This window comes from Perognathus longimembris, chromosome 2 (genome assembly GCF_023159225.1).
Source record: "Perognathus longimembris pacificus isolate PPM17 chromosome 2, ASM2315922v1, whole genome shotgun sequence".
Classification (NCBI taxonomy): Eukaryota; Metazoa; Chordata; class Mammalia; order Rodentia; family Heteromyidae; genus Perognathus; species Perognathus longimembris.
In genome coordinates, this window is record NC_063162.1 from 126,057,924 (window position 1) to 126,072,792 (window position 14,869).

Genomic DNA, 14,869 nt, shown 5'->3' on the forward strand with positions numbered 1-14,869 from the left:
AAAGGAGGACACGGGAGTAGGGATTTGGGAATGACAGCTAAGTGATCCCACTGCAATATTTGTGGTAGGGTACTTTCCCTGGGCTATAACCAATGATGCACATGTTCAATCAAGTTTGTTATGCTTCCTCCAGATGCACCCAAGTTCTACTTACTGTTTACCAAGTACAACTGCTTTACTTCTGACAAATGTTTTCCTCCTCTTCATGTCATATCTTGTGCTCTTCTCAGACAAACAAGACAAGAGCATGATAGGTTATTTAGAAGTTATGACCATATGCTTATTATGGTTCATCTGTATCAAAGTAGAACAATAGCCAAATGTGGCCACAATTCCACCACAGGGAAAAATACAGTCACCCAAACTTGAAAGCAGCTTCCCTTGCTTATTAACTGAAGAAATTAGCTCAGTAATCAATTATTTTTGTTTACCAGTGAAATGCTAGTATTAGTGGTGTCTATCTAATACATGATAAAAGGATTTACATTAGATAATAAATGCATAGTGCTTGTGCACAGTTCGTGGTATGTATAGTTGCTTAACAACTTTTAAGTTTTAAAAATAATAAAATATATCTTCATTATGAAAACTAAAATGCTCTAGTGCTAAAAAGATGACACAAGTCTGAGCTTAAGATTTCTTGAATGTCATGTCTGAGCTGTTAGAAGTTTTTCATTACTAATTTTGTAATTATTAATATGTCCTTATATGTTTCCCTTTAAATTACTGTGAGTTCTTGAGAACGTAGTCGTTGGTAGCAAATGGTTGAATACTTCTAACTAAGCATAAGAAGATCTGGGCTTAGGGAATTTTGATTGTATTGCCTATATTCTTTCTGGTCTATATTGGTATTGGTGAGACTACATTAAATAAGAAATCTCAGGAGGTGGGGGGAAATGAAGGAGAAGGTAACAAGCTGGATAAGAAATGTATTCAATGTCTTATGTATGAAACTGTAACCCCTCTGTACTTCACTTTGACAATAAAAATATTAAGAAAAAAAGAAGTCTTATAATCATAAGCAAATAGGGTATTTCTTCTTGTGGTAAAAAGTTCAGTGTAATGTTCCTTACAGTATTGAAAATCAAGTAATTTTTTAAAAGCTGTAGACCTGAATGAGAACCACTTACTTACCTCGGAAGCTGGAAGGGCTGTAGGTCTTTCTTTTGATTACGTAAAAATTAACAAGCCATCCAGAATGCTGGTGATTACAGTTGTAATCCTACCTGCTCAAGAGGCTGAGATACAGAAGACTGTGATTAGAAAACAACCTAGCAGAAATGCCTACAAGACTCCATCTCCAAGAAAAATTCTGATTTGGAGGTATGATCCAAATTATAGAGTGCTTGCTGATGAAGTAGGAAACCTTAAAATCAAATCAGCAATACAATTAATGGATTTCTTTGGTCTCAACATTTGCTAGCAGTAGTTGACAAACATAGCTCAGAGCTGCCTCAGAACCAGTGCAAGCAGAAGAGCATGATGGAGTTTTTAATTTACCCTGTCTCCACAAAAACAAGTGCAAGGTGATCTTTTGTGACCACACAGCATAGCATTTGCAAAGATGAACCTTGCTAGTTTTCTTTATGTCTTCAAAAATATCTTCATTGGCAGGACAACAGATTTGTCTTTGCTGTTTAAAGCATCCTTAAATCTTTCCTTTCTAAGGAAAGATTATATCTTAAATACAAGACTAAAATAAAAACCCAGGGTCTGACTCTGGTTAATCACTAAACTTGATTTTTTTTAAAAAAAGAAAAAGTTTCTTTATTTGAGATTCTTAGGTCATAGCTGTTGTTGTTGGTTTTTTTTTTCTAGAATAAAGTCTTTATTTAAAAGGGAAAAAAAGAACCAAACCAAAAGATTCATTAACAAAATATAAAAATGGAAGACAAATGACAGGATAAAAATACAGCTAAGAAATTTAAGAAAAACTGATTTTGTCCTTCTAACTTGTTGTTTACTGGTCTTTGTTGTTTAGGTCATAGTTTAAGAAAATCTTAACTGTTTTACTCTGTATCCTTTCTGTCCCTCTGAAGAGCTCAAAACAGGGAGCCACATCTGACGAAAACTGGCAGGATTGAAGATACTGTAAAATATTGTGGGGTATCTGCCCCCCATCACACTATGTAAGAACAGTGTCCCTTTTGTAGCAGACATTTGCGGCCTTATATGGCAGCAACACTCTTCTCCCATTCTTGTAATTCTCAGTTTAAGGCTGGCTGGAAAGATGGCTACTTCTGCCCTTAAGTCAACTTCTGCCCTTAAGTCAATTTCTAAGAATTCTACTTCTTTCAGACTCCTGTTTCATGTCTAAACTTCAGTTTACTCTATTCTCATTGTATCATTCTATGCAACCATGAAACTTAACTGTGCTGAATAGGACGCTGTTAATGAAAAAAATTGTAGCAAAATACTATCCTATTCCAGGCTCTGAGGGAACGTTACTAAAGTATTACAAATAAATTCTTATTAACATCACTGCTACTTTGATCTATTAGTATTTTAGAACACATCATTTTGGATCATATGATTTTTAAATAGTGAGAAAAAAATCTAATACAATGATATGATTTTTGAGTCCTATATGAGAAGCTCCTTGTTAATCTGGGTCTGTCTCTAGTAACTAAGCAATTTATGAAATTCTATAGAGATCTCTCTTCCCTGCATCTCTTTTTTAAGACCATCACAGTAATTCTCTATGTATGAATGGAGTTTGTAATTTAGGATAATACATGAAAAAGTATCCATAAAAATCAACAATTCTCCCTTACTCTGTAGACTGCCAAAGTAGAATGTTGTCAAGAGACTTTCTTAAAAAGTTTTCCTTAAAGAAGAACGTGATAAACCTAAGAATTTGTCTTATCAGAGAAACAAACACCAAGGAACCCACATTATATTAACTATGCTCTAAATAGTGTTCAAGAAATGGATAGATGCTTAGAAGATTCATTTTCCTTCTTTAGTAGAAAATCTACTTTCTAACTTTTAAAATGTTTTACTTGAAAGCATAGAGAGGAAAAAATCTTGATTGGGGCAAAGTGATTGTGGAAATTCAATGTTAATTTTTTCACTGTTGTACATGTTACAAGTCTATTTTGGTCACTTTTCATTTACTTCGGTTTACACATAAAGTCTACAATGAATTCATGATGGTACATATACTTCCATCAAATTCATGCTGTTCCTAATTAGTGTTTTGAAGTGTTGTTTCCCCCAAATCTTTTATATTGTTATATATTTTCATATGCTCTCTTTACTCTACATGTGTCTTTTGTAATTAGTTGCAACTGCAGTTAATTACTCATTTAGGATCTGTCCTCCTGCAGGATTATAAGTCCCATGTCTCCTTCCTTGCAGTCCCCAGTTTCTAGAAAATGAGCCTGGTTAGTCAAAGGTGCTTTGCACACATTTGCTAACAGTGCAAATATTAGCAGGCAATGAAGGAGAGAAACAGACTTTTTATCAGAAGCTTCAAAAAGAAAAAACAGTTGGATTCTGAAAATATCTCCCATCTATTTTGCTCAACTACATACTATATTTTCTTTTGTTTAAATCTATGCTGTTAGGGGTCAATTTATTCACATGTTACCATTAATAGGCACTCAATTATTCAGGAAACATGGTAAAGCTTGGTTTTGTTTTGTTTTTTTCTAAGAAACTTGATAGAAAATCTCTTCTCTCTCTGTCTCTCTGTCTCTCTCTGTCTCTCTCTGTCTCTGTCTCTCTCTCTCTCTCTCTCTCTCTCTCTCTCTCACACACACACACACACACACACACACACACATTCTTTCTCTCATTTTTCTTTTCTGTGCCCCTTTTGGGTAACATTAGTTTTTCCACTGTAAGAACACCTTAAAACTACAATTTTTTTCCTCTAAGAAGTTTCATCTTCACCTTAATTCCACCTAGAATTTTTGTTTGTTTGTTAATGTCAGTTGTGAGGCTTGAACTCAGGGCCTGGGTACTAACTCTGAGAAGTTTTTGCTCAACCACAGTTACACATTAACGATTTGGGGTGGATAAAGAGATAAGAGTCTCGTGGTCTTCTTGCCTGGACTGGCTTTGAACTGCAATCCTCAGATAGATCTCAGCCTTCGAGTAGCTAGGATCACAGGTGTGAACTACCACCTGCCATCAATCATATTGTGGTTAAAGATTCTCCTCCCACCTCATTCCTCCACTAAAGACAAGTTAAACAAGAGACAAGTATTTTAATCAGGTTTTATAAGACACTGGCATCTTCAGAAATGATGACCCAAAGAACCTGGAAAACCTGTCCATTTCTAAATTTAGATTTGACAAAGAACAGACAGCTGTGTGAAAAAGGGATTGGACAATGAATGCATAACCTAATGGTAATAGACTAAGAAGGGAACCCAGCAAGACCTGTGAAGATCAGGGACTCTCTGTGGGTATTCCCTCCTCATTGCTACAGAACAATAGTCTTGTACTGAGTTTCAGAATCTATCAGAGATACAGCCAGTTTCAATTTGTTTTCTAGTACTGATATCTGATTTACTTTCTTCCAGGACTGAGAGCCCAGTATATGCTTGACCAAAAATTTCCAACCATGAGCTATGCTTTCAACCTAGCTTGTTTCTCTTTTCTTGAAGATTCAATCTCTTCAACTTTTCTGCCCAAATGGATTCAAACAGAAAGTTTCCAAATCTCACACTCCTGAGTAGCTAGTATTATAAGCATCTCGCAATAGTCAGCTTCTACATACTAAGGCAGTTAGAGTAATAATTCTAGGTTTATAGTTAGCTTTGAGAAAAGGAAATTCTAGTTTTCAAGCCCCATCGTGTGGCTGTGGACTCTAGGTTTAATGTCTGTGGGGAAAGTAGGAGTAAAAGAAGGTGGAGTGTTTTTGTTTCCTACCAGAGCTAGTACTGAATGATAGTAGGCACACTAAATCATGGTGGCTTCGAAGGCTATTTGCACTGAAAGGATTCAGAAGCAAGCTCTTTTTGAGGAGTAAAAGAAGGGCAATGAAAGCTCAAAAAGAGCTTGCTTCTGAATCCTTTCAGTGCAAATAGCCTTCGAAGCCACCATGATTTAGTGTGCCTACTATCATTCAGTACTAGCTCTGGTAGGAAACAAAAACACCCCAAGGGCTGGGAATGTGGCCTCATGGTAGAGTGCGTGCCTAGCATTCATGAAGCCCTGGGTTCAGTTCCTCAGCACCACATAACAGAAAAAACTGGAAGTGGCTCTGTGGCTGAAGTGGTAGAGTGTTGAAGCTCAAGGACTAGAAAAAAAAAACTCCAGAGTTTATAGATTGCAAAATAAAAGATATTAATCTTTTATCTAATTTTATTGGGGTTAAGTTTCAGTTTATCTGAACATCTATAGATATTAGTTGTTTTATAATTTTAAGTAAAAGTTATACTTCTTCCTATGTAACACTTGTAAATTTTGATACCCTATCCTCATATATTAATCAAAACATGCACAATATCAGAAACACACCTGCTCAAATGCAACAAATGGAGTCAGAAGCAAGAAGTACCCTCATAAATGAGTCTTTAATGGTAATTTTGCAAGATTGGGCATCTGGTAGTGAAGCATACCCAGATTGGTGCCTGCAAACTATTTATTCATTAATGTATACATCCATCTCCACGATGCTCACAGGCTGAACACTGGGGATTGCGCGACCTTTTTGGTTGTTGCCAAAGTTCCATCATTTCCTAGTAAGTAATTTTAATATATGCACTTCTTGGAATTGGTTATTTCCACCTCACTTAGTTCTCTAGTGGCAGGAAGGTGTTCCTGAGTATATGCACAATTTTAACTTACTTTCTCTGTTCATTAAAATCCACTCTTCCCCCTGCTAGTTGGCCCCTTTCTGATTTCTTCTTTGCATATTTTGTTTCTATATAAACATTCTAGATGCACAGTTATTACAGTTATCACTTCTGCAAACCACTGAGTGATTCCAGAGCAAATTGCCATGTATACTTTTCACTCGGAATCAGATACCATGTCTTGAAAATGGACCACCACTTACTTATTTCCCATACACTCTCACCTGAACTTTTCTTATATCTATTATAATACCTATATAGAACATTCTTGTCACACACTGTTCCACCACCACACAACACAAAGAGCTTTGGCCTGTTAGGGAGGCTAGCTCTCCTCAAGTATCGGCTATTCTTTTCCACCTTAATAAGAGCAAGGCCTAATTTCTGCTTGGATCCCAGCAATGACTGAGCCATTCAGCTTCTTACATAGTAGACATGAATACTTGGTCATCAAAACTAATCCCAAAATATTATTTTATATTTTGTGTCAATTTTTCTCAAAGGGCCTTTTCTTGTTTTTGTTTTCTTTACATTGGTTTGAGTGAACTTTCTGCAGAACACTGGCTTTGTGTAATTACAGAGACAACCAGAAATAGCAAAAGGGTGAAGGGAATACTAAGTACTAGAGGGGGTTCTGAGTCTCTGAGTATTTCTAAATACTCAGAGTTGCCTCTCTGGAATTATTGCACATGCTGAAGAATAAACATTGTTGTCTTTTGGCTATTTTAGTAGATTCTTGCTCTAACGACATTAGTCAAAAAAAATTAAGCAAAACTTGGGCTGGGAATGTGGCTTTATGGTATAGTGCTTGCCTAGCATGCATGAAACCCTGAGTTTGATTCCTCAGTGCCACATAAACAAAAAAGGCCAGAAGTGGCACTGTAGCTCAAGTGGTAGAGTGCTAGCCTGGAGCAAAAAGAAGCGAGCGACAGTGCTCAGGCTGTAATTCCAAGGCCCAGGACTGTAAAAAAATAAATAAATAAATAAAATTTCATAGCTAGAATATGGAACCAACCCAGATGCCCCTCAGTAGACAAATGGATCAGGAAAATATAATACAAATACACAATGGAATTTTATGCCTCTATCAGAAAGAATGGCATTGCCCCATTCATAAGGAAAAGGAAAGACTTAGAAAAAACTATACTAAGTGAAGTGAGCCAGACCCAAAGAAACATGGACTCTATGGTCTCCCTCATAGGGAATAATTAGCCCAGGTTTAGGCTAGTCACAGCAGAGGATCACAAGAGCCCAATAGCTATACCCTTATGAACACATAAGATGATGCTAAGTGAAATGAACTCCACGTTATGGAAACAACTGTTATATCACTGTTGTAATTACTTTTAACATCCCATGTGAAACCGTAGTTTCTATTACTGATGATCCTCTTGTATCCCCTTCCTGTGGTTGTACCTGCACTATCTCTGTATCTTATCTGAGTACATTGGAAACCATGTATACTGGTATTAGAACTAGGAAACTGAAAGGGAATACCAAAATTGAGAGACACAGGGTAAAAAGACAAATGACTACAAAAGAAATACTTGCAAAATTGTTTGGTGTAAATCAACTGAACAACTCATGGGGGGAAAGAAAAAGGGGGGAAGGGAGAAATGAAGGAGGATGTAACAAACAGTACAAGAAATGTAACCAATGCCTAACGTATGAAACTGTAACCTCTCTGTACATCAGTTTGACAATAATTTTTTTTTAAAAAAAGCAAAACTAGCTCTAGGAAATAATATATAAAGATAAATATTATTAAAGAGAAAATAAAACAGAATCTATTATATCCATAGAAAAAGGTAAAGGTCTCTAAAACTTTAGGGAAATCAGTTATTGTTTTCATCACTTCTTTACAATGATGCTTAAATGTACAAAGAGTCATTTCATTGTATATAATAGAGTTCTGTCCATCAAATGAGAGAAGAAAACACACACCCCACACAAGCACATACACACATTTTATGATTATAGTATCAAGACATCCTAACCTGACACTCACAATAAACTATTTATTCTGAATTGTTTTCCATTTTTATGGTATATATTCATACATAATTATTTTCTACTTTCATTCTTATTAACCTTTATTCACCTTGTGTGGGGGAAGTCCAGGAAATAAATATTTTCATGATGAACTGATGTATCAAATTAATTGAAAAGACTCCCTCTCTCATTTACAGCACCCTTTTTAAAGCCAAGAGGCAGGTTATAAAGAGATGGTTCCTGGAGGACAAGAAATACCTTTTCATAATCGAGTAGAATATATTTTAGGGCAAGAAAGTATAATGTACATGTATTAATTACTAAGCACCAACTGTAAATTAAACTCATTCTGGTGGAATAGAGAATTCTTCTGTCCTAATTAAGTCAAAAATGCATATGTTTAAAAACATGCAAAAAATTCCCTCACAGCATGCCTCAGCCTGTGTTAGGGGAATAGAGATTGCAGAAATATATTTTTTAAACAACTAGCTTCCATTTTACCTGTTTAACAGTAATCAAAATGTTTAATGCTACATGATATTCAACTCATGTGTTTTGTATATTTATAATATAATATAATGTAATATTATATATATATATAAGTTATGAAATGAGATCATTTGTACATAAGCAAATATGTGCAATTAGAAGTCATAATGCATGTTGTCATTTAGGCTGGACAGAATGGCTTTCACCCAAGTTGAGGTTTACACATTGAATACCAAAATTGTTGTTGATCATTAACTCTTTTGTCATTTCTTCTTTGTTTCTAAGTGTCAAAATGGGCTTAAAAATAAAAGAATGTAAAAGCCAATGTGTTATGCTCACTCTATCAGTTCACAATAACACATATCAAAAAGAGAAATCACACTAATCCATATCTCAACCAGAGTAACCCACAAGGCTCATCAGAAGCACAAGAAATGGAGCAGTCCTTGCCTTACAAGTAATTAGGCAGACATCCAAGGTGTGAACATGCTTTGGTTTTCACCAAGTTTGCACTCCGTGTTAGGCGATTCCTGCTCTTTCTATTAAGGACAGTAGGACACTACATTGTAAATACCAGATCCATATTTTTGCAAGCTGAACCAAGTCACATGCCTTGTGCTTGAATTTAATTTTTTAATGGAAGGTATTTATTCTTTATATGTAAAGGTTAACATCACATGTTTCTTCCAAATTAAAGAAATAAAACCTTATGACAAGAATTTCAGCTCTGTTAGCATTCATCGGAATACATAACTATAGAATCTTAAACTAGTTTCCATACACTGAATTCCTATAAATGTATAAGTTATTAAGACCGTTAGAACTATAGATTAATTTTGGATAAAGTAATTAAAAATGAATTTTTATTTGTGTGATCTTGTCTTTTTTGGGCCATAATACTCAAAAATATATAAATCTTAAAATTGACTTTGGGTAAAACATTATCTGTAATTTCTCTTCTTAAAAAGAATCTGTACATATGATCTCCAAGAAATAATGTTACTTTAACTTAGAAAACATGTCCTAAATTTCTTCCACATTTCCCTCAATTGCTCAGCAAAATGTAGTTATTCAGTAAATATTTGTTGCTTTCAGTACATTAAAGACAACCATAGGATGAAAACAGACTAATAAAGTTTAAGATTCCTATGCAGTCTTAAGAAAGGTCCCTGTAAAGTCAACAGTTAAAATCTATGGATATAAAATAGACATTTCAAGATACATAGACTTCCAGATACTATCTCTTTTACATCTGCCTGTGTTGCTGCAACAGGGTTCAGGCACTGGGAATTTATTAAGACTGTTTCACTTCCTTGCAGTTCCAGAGGCAGAGCAGTCCATGGTGAAAGGACCAGCTCCTTTGGCGTCTGGTAAGAAACACTCTCTGTTTCCATGTGGTACCATGATTTCTGTATATTCTGGAGAACAGGACAACAGTAACAAGTACAGATGAGATGGTGGGCATACATACACTATCCTGCCTGTTTACACTGAGGGAGATGAGAAACAATGGCACACAGTACACAGATAAAGGTTTGTAGATACCATGTTCTATGCAAAGAACCTAGAGCTCCTGGAGAAAATGACTGATTTGAGTGCAAATACAAGAGGAGATTCTGCAGCATCCTTAGTGCCAAAAACTAAAGAAGTACTCAAACCCCCAAAATACAGGTTGTGAAAAGGACACAGGAGCCAGCATCTTCTCCTGAAAGTGAGGCTTTCCAGTGACCAAACTTGAATTAATTTGAGCAATAAAATGAGTGACTACAGTATAGGATTATAACTCAAAATACAATGTCCACAAACCCTCCATTGATATGCATAAATAAGTAAACAAATAATCAAGCGGGTGCAAAGCACAGATCTTCCTTATAGAATAATTCCAAATCAGAAGGATTAAGAAAAAATTTAAATTGTCATTAATTTTTCCACAGAAATAGTTGTTGCAGGCCAGTTGAATGCCAAATTACTCAATGAAACTTTAAGGAAAAATGAGATATTTTAAAGTACCTCCACTTTAATATACTTTTATCTGCAAATAATTTGCTATAATTCTCTTCAAGTGATGGCACTTGATTTCCCTTCCTCTGAATAAGAATTGATTGAATATGAATGTGTAGGTTCTAATACAGGTGGAATGAGAAAAAAGTACAGTAATTTTACAGTACAGAATCCTGAAAGACACCATTTTAAATGAATAAAGTTAGCACCATTAATATTCAGTCATGTTGGCATCATGTCTTCCTGGTTTGGGTGTGATCCAAAGGTCATCTCACAACTGTGGAAAGATTCATTACCTGGGCAGAATTCTGAGAGAGTGTCCAGGAAATATACATTGAAGGACATTCTATGTGCTGAATGATCACTGTTCTTCAAAGGTGTGAAAGTCCACACACCACAGGAGAGTCATTTAAAGGCCATGTGACAAGTAAATGAACTACAGTGCCTAAATTGTATGCAGAAGTGGAGGGGAAAACAGTAAATATCTTCATATATTTAAATTTTTAATACTGTTGTACCAATGTTGATTTCTTTTTTTTTTTCAATTTCTTTTTTTTTCCTCAAATTTCTATTATCAAACTGATGTACAGAGAGGTTACAGTATCATATGTTGGGCATTGGATACATTTCTTGTACTGTTTGTTGCCTTGTCCCTCATGCCCCCCTCCCTCACCCCCTTTCCCTCCCCCCCCCAGGTGTTCAGTTCACTTACACCAAACAGTTTTGCAAGTATTGCTTTTGTAGTTATTTCTCTTTTTTTACCCTGTGATGATGTTCTTGTATCACCTTCCTATGGTTGTACCTACACCAATGTTGATTTCTTAGGGTTGACTACAGTTGTGTGAGGCATGGACATCATCAGAGGCTCAGTAAAAGTGCGTGAAAACTCTTTGCAGGGCAAGAATTATAGTATAGTTGCCACTCTAAACCTAAAATTGTATATATATATGTATATATATACATATATATGTATGTATATATATATACATTCATCTGAATACATAACTATATATATATATATAACTATATATATATATAGAGAGAGAGAGAGAGTCCTGGGGCATGAACTCAGGGCCTGAGCACTGTCTCTGGCTTCTTTATGCTTGAAGCACAGCACCACTTCCAGCTTTTCCTGTCTATGTGGTACTGAAATCGAACCCAGGGCTTCATGCATGCTAGGCAAGCACTCTACCACTAAGCCACATTTCCAGTCCTTAACATAATTTTTTTTGCAAAGGCAGATAAATATTGAAATAAAAATCCATTTGGATTTGAAGGGAGGAGAAAAGGATATAAAAAACCTAAGTTTCTTACACATTTTGTAAGAAATATCTTGTGTTTAAATTGATGATTCAAGATTCAAAAACTTTGTACATATTTTTTGGATAGAGTTAAATAATAGATATTAGGTATAAAAGAATTGGAAAGAAATATCAGGTAAGAAGGACTCGGTATTTATTGGTTTTCTTAGAGGCCTTTTCATACAATTTGGCTTTTATAATAGAAAGAATTCATTTTTTAAGCAAAGCAAAATGGTTTCAGCAAGAAATAATTGTCCAGTTGATTTTTAAGGAGCCTGAGTCAAAGATCATTTCTCTGGTCAAGCCAAGACAACAGTTATTGTTATTGAGCCTAAGAATCATTGTCTACAAGAAATAGCAGTCACCAATACAGATTAGCACAAATACACTGCATTATTTGAAACTCTTATTGTCTGACCTGTCAAAAGTCAAGAAACCAAAACTTTATGAAGCTCACAATATCTTGAGATCTCCTGAAAATAAAAAGATCTTAGAAATACAATAAATCTTTTAATAGATTGACATTTACTTCCTATCTCAAAACATGAAGCATTAAAATGTACCTCAAACGCTTAAGAAAAGGAGTTAAAAGCAAAACAAGTATCTTGAATAAAATTTTTTCACTGGAAAGTCTAAGATTAAGCCTGTAAGGATATTGCATGCTGTAGATTTGGGTAGTATATATTACTTGGAGGAATAAATGGTAGTAATGAAGCTTTAATCTCAAATGCAAGTTCTTTTTTGTTAACTATTCTATTTTTTTCTTCATGTTTCCAGTTATCACTATCTACCTATTTCCTATCATCTCCTCTCCTTTTTATTTACATTTTTCTGTGTTTTTCATCTTTCTAGAAGAAGCATCTTTTGAAGTGTGCCTTTTATCTCAATGACTAACAAGAGGCACTATTAATAATAGCGATGCTGAGGTAATGGGGAGCATGTCACTTAATAGAACAAGAATAGGGATCTTTAATGTAGCCACAGTGATATATTTTTTTCTGACAACATTTCTGATGGCTTTTCAGTAATTATTAAACATCATGCACAGAAGACAACTCAAGGATGTTTAGAGTTCTTTAATGCTTAAGAAAGTTGGAGGCAAAAAATGGATGTGATCATTTTACTAATGGTCTATTGTGCTTTTTAGTTTATAATTACATCATTATTTCATAACTATTCTAAATTATTAAGGTGTAAGAATATTCTTGTAAGACATAGTGGGAAGAACATTTAAGGAGTAAAAAGAAATGGTGCCTAGTACTGGTTCCTATATGATGCTGTAATTCTTTTCTCTGTGTTTGTTTTCATGTTTTAATGATAGATTTATTATAAAGACTGGAATCATTGCATGAAGTAAGGAGTGTATGAATATGTAAGTAATACTTTAATATGATAAGATTTTTTTATTTGAATACAAATTTAATAGGTAATGTTATCCTAAATATCAACACAGCTCAGAGCCAGGTGATCACATTTTGTTAACTATTTCTAAATTTTGTTTGTGCCTAAAATTTACTGATAAAGTATGCACAGGCAGACATGAAAACTAAATCCCTTTTTTATGAATGTAAACTCTTAGGAAACAAAAAGAAATAAAACTGAAAAAAACAGGCGCCTGATCATAGGTGACCAATACTGCATATTTCTTCTATTTTCAATTCTTTTTTTCAGAAAGCAACTAATCTATTTAAGTTATATCTACTTTCTTTGTCCATCTTCAAGAGTGAATGAATCCCCTTCAGTGTTTCCTATTAAGGGAAAAACAGTAAACATTGTTTTACAAAACTGTACACAGAAAACACATTGAACTATGGTAATTGGATTAAAGCTTTCACTTATGAAGAGAGACAATGGAGAAGGTCATTGAGAATTTGGCCTTGGTAAAGAAAATCATGAATAACATTTAAATGTATTTCATAAAAAAAACAGGTCAGACAAGGATTTCAGCATTGAGAATAAGGTGAGAAATTGTGTAAATGCATAAAGATATTAATTGAAAATGACTATTTTCTATTATCTAGAAATGTTAGTATGGAACAGAGGATAGTACTTTTAATCCTTATATGCAGAGGAAGTTATGTGATTGCTTTTTTTACTGATTACCATTTTAGTACCTTCTACTTTATTGTTATAAAACTTGGTGATACTTTAAAACCATAACCATGTCTTCTCTTTTTGCTGCTCTGAGCCTTCCATTTTCTTACCTTTACAGTGTTACTGTACTGATAAACCCCTCTCTAACCCTCCTTCCCTGGAAATGTCCAATTTACCTGGTAGATCCTAACCTTTAGATACTGAGATTATTTTTGTTTTCTTTAACATTATTATAAGTTGAAAATTTCTACATTTGTTTGCAACATTTCACACCTACTTTCATTGGAATCTAAGCACCATAAAATTAATGGTAATGTGTCCTTTGTTTGGTACTTTATTAGGAACAGTTAGAAAAATATTCAACTCAATAAATACTTTGAATAAATAAAGGCACATTATTTAGAAGTAATAAAGTTGAAGAGAAAGGCATACTGGATTAGAGCTAATAACCAAGTTATAATAAAGCCATGATGAATCAGAGTGAGCCCTGATCCAATGAATAGTGTCTTTATAAGACAAAAAGAGAAAGAAGGCTCTGATGAAGTAAAGAGACAATGAGGCAAAGATTGCCAGAGGTTCACCATAACCATCAGAAAATATATAATTTTTGGTAATCTGTAATAATATCCATGGAAAAGATGGATAAAATAATGTGTTTTGATTTAAATGTCTCAAAAAATTCAAATCTCAATAGGATCGTTAAGATTAAAAAATATTTCAAAGAAGTTTTTACACAGGATAATGTTAATTATTAACCAATATTTGTGGTTTGGGGTTTGGCTTGCCTAGCAAACTCATGAAATAGGAAGACTTCACTCACTCCTTAAGAATTGTGTTTTATTATACATCTTCCAAGAAAGAACACATAAGATCCATTCCAGCATGCACAAAAACAGCAGAGAAGAGCTCATGACTCGTAGCTACAGCTTCCAAATGTCGAATACTTTCAAAATAGTATGAATGTAATCACAAGAGATGCTGTCTAGTAGGTATGAACCTTCTCAGCTCAGGGAAGCCATCAGCTCTAAAATTCCTTGGGCTTTATTACTTAGTTTTACAATCCTCCCAATGATAAGAAACTAAATCTCACCTTGGGTATAGCTGAGTGTTCATCAAGAATTTTTTCTTTATTTTACAGACCATTCAATAATAGTCTAGATACCTAAGTACAAGTGTCCAGTT

The 14,869-nt window shown here is 34.4% G+C and overlaps 1 long non-coding RNA gene across 1 annotated transcript; it reads left to right on the forward strand.

The window, feature by feature from the left end:
* Positions 1-1,869: 1,869 nt before the first annotated feature.
* Positions 1,870-5,793, forward strand: LOC125345854. Its single transcript, XR_007209804.1, has 3 exons — positions 1,870-1,972; positions 3,835-3,844; positions 5,781-5,793. It is a non-coding gene; the product is annotated as an uncharacterized LOC125345854 (long non-coding RNA).
* The last annotated feature ends 9,076 nt before the right edge of the window (positions 5,794-14,869 follow it).